We start from the raw sequence: 12,196 nt of genomic DNA on the forward strand, positions 1-12,196 counted from the left end.
TTCAAAGGATCAAGCGATGCTTAGAACTTTCGACAACGACGGGTTTGGCAGTTGTAGGGCACGTTGCCGAACTTCTTTATCAGGAGCAAGGCGTAGAATAGCATCCCTAACCACTGAATCAGCATAAGACTCATGATGAGTGTCCATGACAAACTGACATTTCCTACTCAGACCGTGTAGTTCCGCCGCCCAAGCCCGGTAAGATTGATGGGGCTGTTTACGACACCGGTAGAACGCCCCGCGGGCGGCAATGTCGTGGGTGTTTTTGCGGTAATAGTTAGACAATAAGTCACACATTTCTTGGAAGGACAGAGAGGCAGGTTCCCACAGAGGGGCTAACTTAGATAGCAGCTGATAGATCCGTGGGGAAATCCAAGATAGAAATAACGACTTACATATAAGAGCATCGACAACGCTGAAAGCCAAGAAGTGTTGCCACAAACGCTTCTCATAATCCTCCCAATCTTCAGTGGCCTCCTCGTAAGGAGGGAATGGAGGCAGAGAAGAGGAAGACAGATGATGAGTAAGCAACGCCGACAACGCCTGAATAGCAGCCGTCAGCTGTGTTTGTTGTGCCTGAATAGCAGCCATCAGCTGTGTTTGTTGTTCAATGAGCGCTTGCATAAGCTGTTCCATGTCTGCCCCATCACGAACACACAAATCCACAATGCAGTGAAAATATCCGACCTCGTCGCCAAAAAGTTTTATAACCTTTAATCACCAATAATTGCGTGGATATTCAAACACTCTCACTTAGAAGCAACAGCTCGTTACATGATAACAACTCAGTATCTCTTATTCGACTGCCGTCCTGTGACATGCGGCCGGTGCCATTCATAGCTAGGTGGCGCTCCCGTGCTCAGCCGAGTTGCGGAGCACCTCTATCGCCATTTGCGCGTACTGTCGTGGCAGCACTGTTAAATGTCGTGGCACTGTCACAACAGTATCATACCCAAAATAGACACTAACCTCACATACACCACAGTAGTACAAGTTTATATGCCAAGTAGCTCCAAAGAATGAAATGTAAGATTAAATTATTCAGATAGCTAAGGAAGATAAAAATTTGTGATAGGGGACTGGAAAAAGATGAGAAGGAAAATAGTAGTTGAATATGGACTGGAGCAAAGCAATGAAAGAGGAAGCTGCCCGGTAGAATTTTGCACATAGCATTTAATCATTGCTAACACTTGATTTAAGAATCATGAAAGAAGATTGTACATATGTGTGGAAGAGACCTGGAGATACTGGAAGGTTTCAGATTGATTATATAATTGTAAGATAGAGATTTTGGAGCCAGATTTTATATTTTAAGACATTTACAGTAGCAGATGTGGACTCTGACCACAATTTATTGGTTAAGAAGTGTAGATTAAGATGGAAGACATTGCAAAAAGATAGGAAATTAAGGAGATGGGACCTGGATAAATTGAAAGGACAAGAGATTAGTAAGCATTTCAGTAGGATCATAAGGTAATGTTTGACTAGAACAGGGAAAAGAATGCAGTAGCAGAGAGACAAAATAGTTAAGGCAGCAGAGGATCAAATAGCTGGAAAGACAAGGCCTAGTAGAAATCCTTGGATAACACAGGTGACATTAAATTTAATTGGTGAAAGGAGAAAATATAAAAATGTAGCAATTGAAGCCAGTGAAAGGGAATACAAACATCTAAAAAAAATGAGATTGACAAGAAGTGCAAAATGGCTAAGAGGGATTGGCTAGAGGACAAATTTAAGGATTTAGAAGCATTTTTCACTAGGGGAAAGATAGATACCACCTACAGGTAAACTGAAGAGGCCTTTGGAGGAAAGAGGAGGAGCTGTATGAATATCAAGAGCTCAGATGGAAAGCTAGTAATAAGTAAAGAAGGGAAAGCTGAAAATTGGAAGCAGTATATAAGGGAGATCAACTTGAGGGCAAAATTATAGAAAGAGAGGATGTAGATGAACGTGAGATGGGAGATGTGATACTGCAAGAAGAATTTGATTGAACACTAAAAGACATAAGTCGAAACAAGGCCCCTGCAGTAGATGACATTCCATCGGAACTGCTGGTAGCCTTGGGAGAGCCAGCCATAACAAAACTATTGCATATGGTGCACAAGATATATGAGACAGGTCAAATACATTCAGACTTCAAGAAGAATGTACAAGAGCCATGGGATACCTCTTGATATCATGTTGGACACCTTTTTGCCCAGTGTAGAGCAGCAACTTGATGTGGCAGGGACTTAGCAAGTTGTTGGAAGTCCCCTGCAGAAATATTGAGCCATGCTGCCTCTATAGCTGTCTTTAATTGCAAAACTGTTACTGGTGCCAGATTTTGTGCACAAGCTGACCTCCTAATTATGTCGGATTAATGTTCTCTGGGAATCAAGTTGGGCAATCTGGATGGCCAAATCATTCACTCAAATAGTCTAGAACGTTCATCAAACCAGTTGTGAAGAACTGTGGCCTCATGACATGGTGCATTGTCATCCATAAAAATTCCATGGTTGTTTGGGAACATGTAGTCCACAAATGGCTGCAGATTGTCTCCAAGTAACCAAAAATAACCATTACCAGTCAATGATCAAATCAGTTGGACTGGGTCCATTCCATGTAAACACAGCCCACACAATTATGGAGCCACCACAGCTTGCAGAATGACTTGTTGACAACTTGGGTCCATGGCCTTGTGGGGGTATGTGTTACAGTCAGATCTTACCTTCAGCTCGTACTAACTTAAATCAGGACTCATCTGACCAGGTTTTCAGTCATCTAGGGTAAAACTGATGTGGTCATGAGCCCAGCAGGGGCACTATCAGGCAATGTTGTGCTGTTAGAAAATGCACTTGTATCAGTTGTCTGTTACCATAGCCAATTAATGACAAATTTTGTTGCACTGTCCTAACATATACATTTGTCATACAATCAGTTCCACAAGAAAGTGTACACCATAATTTTAAATGTAGCGTCTGCAGTAACATCTCAAATCTGTACTCAATGTGCTTCTGCACAGTGTATAGATAAACAATGTGCCAAGCTATAATCTATAATGACAGTGAATGGATTAACTGTTGGATAACTGTGTACTTAGTAATAACATGTATTTTCATGTAAACATATATTCATAATAGTGTCTATTATTTCATACAGAAAACATTGCATGCTTTCTTGTAGAACTGACTGTACATCCCACTTTGATTTATGCATTATTTCACAGAGTGTGGTTTGTCTGTTAGCACTGACAACCCTAAGCAAAAGTCACTGCTCTCACTCATTAAGTGAAGGCTGTTGGCCACTGTGTTGTTCATAGTGAGAGGTAATGCCTCAAATTTGGTATTCTCAGCACACTCTAGACACTGTGAATCTCAGTACATTGAATTCCCTAATCATTTCCAAAATGGAATTTCCCTTGTGTCTATCTCCAACTACCATTCTATGTTCAAAGTCTGTTAATTCTCGTTGTGTGGCCATAATCACGTCAGAAACCTTTTCATATGAATCACCAGAGTACAAATGACAGGTCTGCCAATGCACTGCTCTTTTATACCTTGGATACATGATACTACACCATCTGTGTGTATGCAAATTGCTATCCCATGACTTTTGTTACCTTAGTGTAATAATTCCAACACCAAAGAAACCAGGTGCTGACAGGTGTGAATATTACTGAAATATCAGTTTAATAAGTTGTGATTGCAAAATACTAACACAAATTCTTTACAGAAGAATGGAAAGACTGGTAGAAGCTGATCTTGGGAAGATCAGTTTGAATTCTAGAAAAATGTAGGAATACATGAAGCAATACTACCCAATAACTTCTCTTAGAAGATAGATTAAGGAAAGGCAAACCTATGTTATTCAGCAGCTTCAGACTTAAGAAAGCTTTTGACAGCGTTGACCTGGAATACTCTCTTTGAAGTTCTGAAGGTAGCTGGTGGAAAGTACTGGGAGTGAAAGGCTATTTACAACTTGTACAGAAATCAGATGGCAGCTATACGAGTCAAGGGGCATGGTAGAGAAGAGAGTGAGACTGGGATCCAGTCTACACCAGTTTTATTCAATGTGTATATTTAGCAAGTGTTAAAGGAAACCAAACAAAAATTACATTAGGAATTAAAGTCTAGGAAGAAGAAATAAAAACTTTAAGGTTTGCTGATGTCATTGTAATTCTGTCAGAGATAGCAAAGGACTTGAAAGAGCAGTTGAATAGAATTGACAGTATCTTGAAGGAAAATATAAGATGAAGATTAGCAAAACCAAAATAAGAATAATGGAATGCATCAAATTAAATCAGGTGATGCTAAGGGAATTAGGTTAGGAAATGAGACACTTAAAGTAGTATATGAGTTTTGTTACTTGGGCAGGAAAATAACTGATGATGGCTGAAATAGAGGGGACATGGAATGTAGACTGGCAATGGCAAGAAAGGTGTTTCTGAAGAAGAGAAATTTTTTGTTAACATCAAATACAGATTTAAGTGTTAGGAAGTCTTCTCTGAAGGTATTTGTCTGGAATTAAGCCATTCATGGAAGTGAAACACGGACAATAAATACTTTAGACAAGAACAGAATAGGGGCTTTTGAAATTTGGCACTACAGAAGAAGGCTGAAGATTAGATTGGTAGACCAAGTAACTAATGAGGAGGTATTGAAAAGAGTTGGAGAGAAAAGAAATTTGTGGCACAGGCTGACTAGAAGAAGAGATCAGTTGGTAGAACATATTCTGAGACATCAAGGGACCACCAGTTTACTAAGGAAGGGAAGTATGCAGGCTAAAAATCACAGAGAAAGACAGAGAGATGAATACAATAAGCTGATTCAGGAGGATGTAGATTGTAGTAGTTATTTGGAGATAAAGAGTCTTGCACAGGGTAGAGTAGTCCAGAGAAATGCATCAAAACAGTCTTCAGACTGATGACCACGACAACAACACTATTTATAACCAATGAAGTGCAAATATGGTAATTTAGTGGGTCAGAAATTGCCATGTATGCAGGTAGTACCAGGTATGTGTAGTACTTGCTGACATTGTGGACATGAGGCACACCACTGCTCACAGTCTCGATGTGTTATGGTCAATCATAAGGATGATATATCTTTTCTTTTTTTTCTTTTGACCTTATGCCAGAGTTGTTGTCATTACTGTACTTGCTTTGTTGATGTGTGGTTCACTTAAGAGGTATATTGTATTGTCAGCAGACAGAGGTTGCACAAATGTCAGAAACACGAGCTGTGGCAGTGCAGGAATTGGTTGTAACTTTGTTGCAGCAGATGGCCAAACTGCTGGACAAGAGTACTGCAGTAGAAAGACAGATGGACACTTTAGTGGCAGGTAATGCACATAGACAGAATGAGTTAGCTGGGACAGTAGAGGGGAAAGCTTCACCCTGTGTACCTTTTCCTTCTATGGATCCCATTGTGGCTAGTCTAGTGGCTCTTATTTTGGGTAAAGCGCCTGAGGATGTGTCACATTTATTGATACTGTGGAAGCTGCTGCTAGTCCAGTTAATTGATTGGACAATGTACATTTGCAAAAGACCAAGTTACAATTGACAGGTGTATGTTGTATATCATGAGGGGTTGAATAAGGTGTGCACATTTTAACAACTTGAGATGGGACTCTATCAGTGCTACCACAAGCAGAATAGTGTCAGATACTTCAGGGAATAACTTAATGGGATGTTGCAGAAATGAAATGAGTCAGAGGAAATATTCTTATAATTAGGAAAATCAATGCATGAATGTGTAATTTAAAGCAGAATGAGAAACCAGATAAAATTATTCTGTAAGTGGCATAATACATGGAGCTAGATTTGTTTTTAAGAGGACTCACACTCAAAATGTCGAGGAGGGTACAGATGGAGAATTCAAAGTATTTGGCTGCTGCCACTAAGTTTACAAAGAGCTCCTCTTGTGGAGCACCTGCAACTGTACAAGCCCACTTTGTAAATTGAAGACACTGCACAACAGTTGCTGAATCAAGCATATTTTATTTTGTACACAACTGGATTTTGAAAACTTCCATCTGGTGTAAGCTATAATATTGATAATATTTGGTCACAAGAAAATGGGAGAGGATCCTCAAGGGTTGTTATTTTTTTATTTAGAGTCAGAAAAAGAACTATACTGTTAAAATGTGTAAAATAAAATAAAAGAGAGATCAGGATGTTACTGCTAAATAGAATCATTTAATCATCTGAGGTCATCTTTGTCCCAGTTTTACAACAGAACAAAAGTTCCATGTCAAAAGAGTAAAAAGTTGATCTAGAAAAGTCATGAAAATTGACATAATGACCAGACACTGAAAGTCACCAGAACCATAAAACATGGAAGATGTAATAAAGACAGGAAGCTAAAACACACATAGTGTGGAATTAGCAACACAAATTCCATAAAAACAGTTCCACCATCCCACCCAACTAGGATCGCTAACAGAAAACTGTGCAATAGTAAATACATGCCAGTCATGAGATTAAGGACCTACATGACCCATAATGCAGGTGCAGTAAGAATCAGATATGTGATTGGTCAATTGTTTATACTAGAAAAGTGAAAAGTAACAGCAGGAAGGAGCTGTAAGAAAGAGAACCTGCAACTCTAAAACCAAAGAAAAATATTATGTTACATACACACCATATCTGCCTGGGGAGAGCAAGGAAGGGAACCACTTTGAACATAGTGGAGAAAGAGAAAAAGAGCAAGTTTTTTAAGATTTTGTATCATGGATACATATCATAGAGGAATGGAAAGACACTGTTGTCAGCCAATATAGTTCTGGAATTTTTTTGTATCACAAAATTTGGGCAGTAGGTTAAGAAAACGTGAAGTTTTGAAATATGATCGTTTCTCATATCCTGGTGTGTATTGCACTGAGTGCAGTACAAGCTGGATGCGTAAGATCAAATATATTGACAAGACCTGTAGGGCTTTTCATACGAGATTTAAATAACAGAAAGGCCTGGCCAGTTTGTCAGCTTTGACATTGCATTTGACTAACAACCAAAATCAGCTGCATCAGGTTAGACATCACTTAACCATCTTACTCACTGGAGAGAAAGGTCAGATACTCAATGTGCTACAAGAAATTGAAATCTTAAGAAGTCTCCATTCCAATCCTCTTGATACCATTAATGAATGGACTGAGCTGTATCACAAAAAATGCTCTTCACTGCTAATGTTGTGATGATTCCATCTCCTTTCTGCTGTTTCTTCCTTCTTTTCTGTTCTAAACAGTTTATCAATCACATATCTGAGTCATACCATGCCTGTGTTATGAGTCATGTGCCCTCAATACTCAAGGTGAGCAAGCATTTATTAATTACTGTATAGTTTTCCTGTTAGTCATCCCAGTTGGGTGGGATGAAGAGACAGGTTCCTATAGAATTTATGTACGTATTTCCATACAATTTGCACTTTGTCTTCCTACCTTTACTGAATCTTACACGTTTTACGCTTCTAGTGGCTTTCAGTGTGCAGTCATGACGGTGGATTTTGGGATGAAAACAGTGGGGTAATGATGACCTCAAGAGGTTAAGTGATTTTATTTGTTAGTAATGTCCTGTTCTCCCTTTTATTTGGATGTATGGGCCACATGGCAGCCACAATGCTATGAGTGTGGGGTGGAGGGTCATTGGGTGCAAAATTACCAGGGTAAATGACAGAATGAGTGCCATCAGGGTAAGTGTTCATTAAATGTGAATGGGAATTCTCTAACCACCAAATGGCATTCCCAGTGAGGAATTATCCTCCAAGGTGGTGGAGTGGTGAACTGTTACTTGATGGGCATGCTGAACAGAAACGAACTTATGTTTTTATAAGACACAGAGGCTCATGTGTTGGTGACTAGTCTCGACCTCTTGTATAGGTAGGGACTGAATGCTCCATGATATTTATGATGTGGAGTAGGGGTCAGTGATGTGGAATATTTGGGATTAACGTTGCTCAGTTTCTGTACTGGAGCAGGGAATTTTGGGGAGTATGTGGAAGTATTTCCCAAGTTGGTGAGGTACTGTGCAGTCCTAGGGCTAGATTTTCTGAATCAACACATTGTCACTCTCAGTGTTATGTTCCAGCAGGGAATGTTACAAGGTTCACTGATCATGAAAGTGAAACTCACTAAACTGCATACACATTTATTGAAGCTCAATTTGCTTGATGAAATAGGTAAGGCACAGGAAAATTACTCTGGGTGAGGATGGGTACTGACTTGATGAAAAATGTGTTGTGTGTTATGGAGCTGTTGGAACACAGTGGCATATGGGATACTTCACATTGTTTCGTATGTAGAACCATGGGCACATGTGCAGGATGTATCTACATCTACATCTATGTATATATTCTAAGAACCACTGTGAAGCGCATGGCAGAGGGTACATCCCAGTTTACCAGTTATCATGGCTTTTCCCATTCTATTCATGTATGGACTGTGGAAGAATAATTGTTCAAATGCCTCTGTGCATTCTGTAATTAGTCTAACCTTGTCCTTATGATTCCTATGGGAGCAATATGTAAAGGGTTGCAGGATATTCCTAGAGGCGTAGGATCATTCACACAGGAGGATCATACAAATGTACCATTGTTTGGCCATTGTACAGACTTCCACATAGGGGACATAGAAATTGACATCTGTGGTGTACAGAAGCAACTGAAAGAGTTGATAACAGCTAAGTCACCAGGTCCAGATGGCATCCCAATTTGCTTTCACAGAGAGTACTCTGCAGTGTCGGATACTTACTGAGCCTGCATTTATTGTGAATCTCTCATGCAGCAAAAAGTCCCAAGCAACTGAAAAACAGCACAATTGACTCCTGTATATAAGAGCGGTAAAAGAGCTGACCCACATACTTACAGACCATTATCCTTAGCAGTGGTTTGCTGCAAAATTCCTGGACATATTCTGAGTTTGAATATAATAAATATCCTTGAGACAGAAAAGCTTCCATCCACAAATCAGCACAGTTTTAGAAAGCATTGCTTGTGTGAAACTCAGCTAGTCTTTTTCTCACATGATATCCTGCAAACCATGGATAGAGGGCAACAGGCGAAGTCCATAATCCTAGATTTCCAGAAAGCATGTGACACAGTGTCCACTGCAGACTTGACAATGGTCCAAGCATGCAGTTTATGTTCCCAGATATGTGTGTGGCTCAAAAACCTTTTAAGTAATAGGACCAAGTATGTTGTCCTCAATGACAAGTGTTTGTCAGAGACAAGGGTACCATGAGGAGTGCCCCAGGCAAGTGTGATAGGATCACTTATATACTCTCTGTATATAAATGTCCTGATGAACAGGGTGAGCAGCATTTTGCAGCTGTTTTCTGATGACACTGTGGTGTACAGGAAGGTTTCATTGTTGAGTGATTGTAGAAGTATAGAAGATGACTTAGACGGAATTCCCATTTGGTGTGATTAATGGCAGCTTGCTCTAACTGTAGAAAAAAATGCAAGTTAATGCAGATAAATAGGAAAAACAATCCTGTAATATTCAAACACAGCATTATTAGGGTACAGCTTGACACAGTCACATTGATTAAATATAGATGTAACATTGCAAATTGATATGAAATGGAATGATCATGTCAGGATAGTAGTAGGGAAGGTGAATACTGGACTTCATTTTATTGGGAGTATTGTGGGATAGTATTGCTCATCCATAAAGGAGATGGTGAATACAGTGTTAGTGTGACCCATTCTTGAGTACTGTTCAAGTGTTTAGGATCTCCACCAGGTCACATTAAAAGAAGACATTGAAGCAATTCAGAGATGCGCTGCTTGATTTGTGACTGGTTGGTTCTGTCAGCACGCAAGTTTTATGGAGATACTTCGGGAACTCATATGGGAATACCTGGAGATAAGATGATGCCCTTTTCACAAGAATGGCAGAAGTTTAGAAAATCAGCATTTGAGGCTAACTGTAGAATGATTCTACTGCCCCCAAAGTACTTTTCGCGTAAGGCTGACGAAGATAAGGTGAGTCGCAGATAGGCAACAGCAAAAAGACTTTTGTCCATCAAAGCCTTTGTCAAACACACACACACACACACACACACACACACACACACACACACACATGCGCGCGCGCGCGCGTGCGCAAACATAACTCACACCCACATAACCACAGTCACTGGCAGCTGAAGTTAGACTACTAGAAGCAGGAGCAGTGCATGATGGGAGAGGCAACTGGGTGGGGGTAAGGAGGAGTCTGGGTCAGGAGGGGGAGGGATAGCAGGGTAGGGGTAGGGGGTGATGAAGTGTTGCTGGGGAGCATGCAGGAATAAGGTGCAGAGAGGGTAGGGCAGCTAGGTGCAGTTGGGAGGTGACAGCATGCACGGGTGGTGGTGGTGGGGGGGGGGGGGGGGTTAGTGGAAAAGGAGAAAACTAAAAGACTGGGTGCATTGGTGGAATAGAGGGCTGTATAGTGCTGGAATGGGAACAGGGAAGAGGCTAGATGGGGACAATGACTAACGAAGGTTGAGGTCAGGAGGGTTACAGGAACATAGGATATATTGCAGGGAGAGTTCCCACTTGCACCAGAAAAGCTGGTGTTGGTGGGAAGGATCCATATGGCACAGGCTGTGAAGCAGTCATTGAAATGAAGAATTTAATGTTGGATGGTGTGCACAGCAACAGGGCGTTCCAGTTTTTTTTTTGCCACAGTTTGTTGGAGGTAGTCTAAACCTTGCAGAAAATGTAATTCAGTTGCTCCTATCATCATACCCTGAAATATGAGAAATGTCCTGCCCACTATCCTTCCCACCACTCAAAAAGTGGTATTCCACCATCTATCAAACCTACACAATGTACTTGTCTATCCCTACATGACCCCTTCTCCCAACCCCTTACCTCATGGCTCATATCCCTGTAATAGACCTACAGGAAAGACTTGTCCCATAGATCCTCCCACCACCTCCTACTCCACTTCATTCAAAAACATTGCCTATCTCATGAAAGGCAGGACTAACTGTGAAACCAGTCATGTGATCTAGAAGCTAGGCTGCAACCATTGTGCTACATTCTATGTGGGCATGACAATCAACAAGCTGTCTGTCCACATGAATGGCCACTGACAAACTGTGGCCAAGAAACAACTGGACCACCATGTTGCTGAGCATGCTGCCCAACATGACATTCTTCAGTTGGATGACTTTGGATGACTGTTTAACAGCATGTGCCATATGGCTCCTTTCCACCGACACCAGGTTTTCTGAATTGCACTGCTGGGAACCCTCCCTGCAATATATCCTACATCCCCATAACCATCCTGACCTCAACCTTCATTAGTCATTGTTCTCACCCATCTAGCCATTTCATGTCACTACTAAGTGTTACAGCCATATAGTTGTATGAGTTTACAGATTCCCATTATGACTTACTGATCTTATATTCACTGGATACTGTGTTTTTTAGATTTATGATGTGCACAATTTTACATTTATGAGCACTGAAAGCAAATTGCCAATCTTTGCACCACTCTGAAATGTTATCAAGGTCTGATGATCTGTACAGCTTTGTTCAGACTGTACTTCACTCTAGATAACTGAATCATCTGTGAAAAGTATGAGGTTACTGTTGATATTGTCTGCAAGATAATTAATATACAACATGAATAGCAAGGGATCCAACACACTTCCCTGGGGTACCCCTGAAGTTACTTCTGCATTAGTCAATGACAATCCATCCAAGATAATGTGCCATGACCTTCCAACCAAGAGGTCAATGGCCTTGCCACAGTGGTAACACCAGTTCCTATCAGATCACTGAAGTTAAGCACTGTCGGGCTGGGCTAGCACTTGGATGGGTAACCATCCGGTCTGCCAAGTGCTGTTGGCAAGAGGGGTGCACTCAGCCCTTGTGAGGCAAACAGAGGAGCTACTTGATTGGCTGTGGCTCTGGTCTTGTAAACTGACTTATGACTAAGAGAGCAACATGCTGACCACATGCCCCTCCATATCTGCATCCAGTGATGGCTGTGGGCTGAGGATGACACAGTGGCTGGTCTGTACCATTGGACCTTCATGGACTGTTCAGGTGGAGGTTTTTTTTTCCTACCAAGGAATCCTGAATCCAGTCACAATTTTCATTTGATGCTCAGTACAATCATACAGTACTTTTTATAATAAATGTAGGTGTGATACTGAGCCAAATGCTTTTCAGAAACTGAGAAATACTGTGCCTACCTGAGTACACTCATCCATGGCTTTCAGAAGGTC

The 12,196-nt window shown here is 40.9% G+C and overlaps 1 pseudogene; it reads left to right on the forward strand.

Moving 5' to 3' along the window:
* Positions 1-11,698: 11,698 nt before the first annotated feature.
* LOC124557025 lies at positions 11,699-11,816 on the forward strand (annotated as a pseudogene).
* The last annotated feature ends 380 nt before the right edge of the window (positions 11,817-12,196 follow it).

The sequence above is a fragment of the Schistocerca americana genome, chromosome X, assembly GCF_021461395.2.
Source record: "Schistocerca americana isolate TAMUIC-IGC-003095 chromosome X, iqSchAmer2.1, whole genome shotgun sequence".
Lineage (NCBI taxonomy): Eukaryota > Metazoa > Arthropoda > Insecta > Orthoptera > Acrididae > Schistocerca > Schistocerca americana.